The sequence below is a fragment of the Bombina bombina genome, chromosome 1, assembly GCF_027579735.1.
Source record: "Bombina bombina isolate aBomBom1 chromosome 1, aBomBom1.pri, whole genome shotgun sequence".
Classification (NCBI taxonomy): domain Eukaryota; kingdom Metazoa; phylum Chordata; class Amphibia; order Anura; family Bombinatoridae; genus Bombina; species Bombina bombina.
The window spans coordinates 1,557,101,994-1,557,104,770 of record NC_069499.1 but is presented as its reverse complement, the minus strand read 5'-3'; positions in this window follow the sequence as shown (position 1 = coordinate 1,557,104,770).

The window sequence follows — 2,777 nt, the reverse complement described above, 5'->3', positions numbered from 1 at the left end:
ATTGATAAGCTAATAACAAGAGGCATATATGTGCAGCCACCAATCAGCAGCCAGCTTTTACCTCCTGCGCCTACCTAGATATGCTTTTCCACAAAGAATACAAAGAAAACAAAACAAATTATATAATAAGAGTACATTGGAAAGTTGTTTAAAATTATATGTTCTATCTGAATCATGAAAGAACATGTTTTGGGTTTCAAGTCCCTTTAACCCCTTAACGACCGAGGACGTGCAGGGTACGTCCTCAAAAAAAAGGCAGTTAACGCCTGAGGACGTACCCTGCACGTCCTCGGTGTGGAAAGCAGCTGGAAGCGATCCTGCTCGCTTCCAGCTGCTTTCCGGTTATTGCAGTGATGCCTCGATATGGAGGCATCCTGCAATAACGCTAGATGGCCATCCGATGCAGAGAGAGCCACTCCGTGGCCCTCTCTGCACCGGACATCGATGGCCGGTATCGTTGGTGGGTGGGAGCCGACTTGGGAGGCGGGTGGGCGGCCATCGATGGGCCGGGTAATGTAGAGGGGGGCGGGATCGGGGGCAGGGCCGATGGGGGCGCGCACGGGCGCGCGCGCGTGCACGGGGGGCGGCGGGCGGGCGCGTGCACGGGGCGGGAGCGGGAGGGAACGCTACACTACAGAAAATCAAAGTTTGAGAAAGGGGTATCTGAATAAAAAAAAATGTAAATCAAATGTATCTAGGAGGGGGTGGGGGGTTGGTCTTTGGTGGGGCAGGGAGCTACACTACAGAAAAGGGGAAACATTAAAAAATATAAGCAATTTTATTCTAAACTGGGTACTGGCAGACAGCTGCCAGTACCCAAGATGGCGGCCATTAAGACAGAGGGGGAGAGTTAGAGAGCTGTTTGGTGGGGGATCAGTCAGGTTGGGGGCTAAAGGGGGGTCCTACAGAGCAGCATATGTAAATATGCCTTTTCTTTTAAAAAAAAAAGCCCAAATATAGCTTTTATTTTAGTACTGGCAGAGTTTCTGCCAGTACTTAAGATGGCGGGGACAATTGTGGGGTGGGGGAGGGAAGAGAGCTGTTTGGGAGGGATCAGGGGGTCTGATGTTTCAGGTGGGAGGCTAAGCTCTACACTAAAGCTAAAATTAACCCTGCAAGCTCCCTACAAGCTACCTAATTAACCCCTTCACTGCTAGCCATAATACGTGTGATGCGCATTTAGCGGCCTAAGTACCAAAAAGCAACGCCAAAGCCATATGTGTCTGCTATTTCTGAACAAAGGGGATCACAGAGAAAAATTTACAACCATTTATGCCATAATTGCACAAGCTGTTTGTAAATAATTTCAGTGAGAAACAAAAAGTTTGTGAAAAAGGGAACTTTTTTTTTTATTTGATCGCATTTGGCGGTGAAATGGTGGCATGTAATATACCAAAATGGGCCTAGATCAATACTTTGGGTTGTCTGCTACACTAGACTAAAGCTAAAATTAACCCTACAAGCTCCCTACAAGCTCCCTAATTAACCCCTGCACTGCTGGGCATAATACACGTGTGGTGCGCAGCAGCATTTAGCGGCCTTCTAATTACCAAAAAGCAATGCCAAAGCCATATATGTCTGCTATTTTTGAACAAAGGGGATCCCAGAGAAAATTTTACAACCATTTATGCCATAATTGCACAAGCTGTTTGTAAATAATTTCAGTGAGAAACCGAAAGTTTGTGAAAAAGTGAACGATTTTTTGTATTTGATCGCATTTGGCGGTGAAATGGTGGCATGAAATATACCAAAATTGGCCTAGATCAATACTTTGGGATGTCTTCTAAAAAAAAATATATACATGTCAAGGGATATTCAGGGATTCCTGAAAGATATCAGTGTCCCAATGTAACTAGCGCTAATCTTGAATAAAATGGTTTGGAAATAGCAAAGTGCTACTTGTATTTATGGCCCTATAACTTGGAAAAAAAAGCAAAGAACATGTAAATATTGGGTATTTCTAAACTCAGGACAAAATTTAGAAAATATTTAGCATGGGTGTTTTTTGGTGGTTGTAGATGTGTAACAGATTTTGGGGGTCAAAGTTAGAAAAAGTGTGTTTTTTTCCACTTTTTTCTCATATTTTATAATTTTTTTTATAATAAATTATAAGATATGATGAAAATAATGGTATCTTTGGAAAGTCCATTTAATGGCGAGAAAAACGGTATATAATATGTGTGGGTACAGTAAATGAGCAAGAGGAAAATTACAGCTAAACACAAACACCGCAAAAATGTAAAAATAGCCTTGGTCCCAAACGGACAGAAAATGGAAAAGTGCTCTGGTCACTAAGGGGTTAAGACACTTTTAAATTCAGTTCAATTTTCAAATTTAGTTTGTTCTCTTGTCATCCTTTCTTGGAAAATAATATGTACATCTGCTACACTATAGGGAGCTAGCTGGTGCTTGGTGGCTACACACAATTTCCTCTTATCATAGGCTCACTAGCTGTAGTCAGTTAGCTCCCAGAAGTGCATTGTTGCTGTTGAGTTGACTTTAACTATGTGTTTAACACCATTTGCAGGGTTATATAAAGCAATAGTGAATGATCTAACGTGTCTGGGCTTGTTTTCTGTGCACTTTTATGTCTCTTTAAAATGATGACTTCAGTTCTTGACGTGTTTGATTATAGTCAGCAGCCTCCTCTGCACACAGCGACTTTTCGTACTTCTGTAAAGTCCCAATCGTTCTACTAAACTGGGGTTTGTTTTAAGCTGCCTGTGTAGTTTTTCACTTTTCTGCCACATGTCCTAGTGGTTTCATTTTAGCGCAAC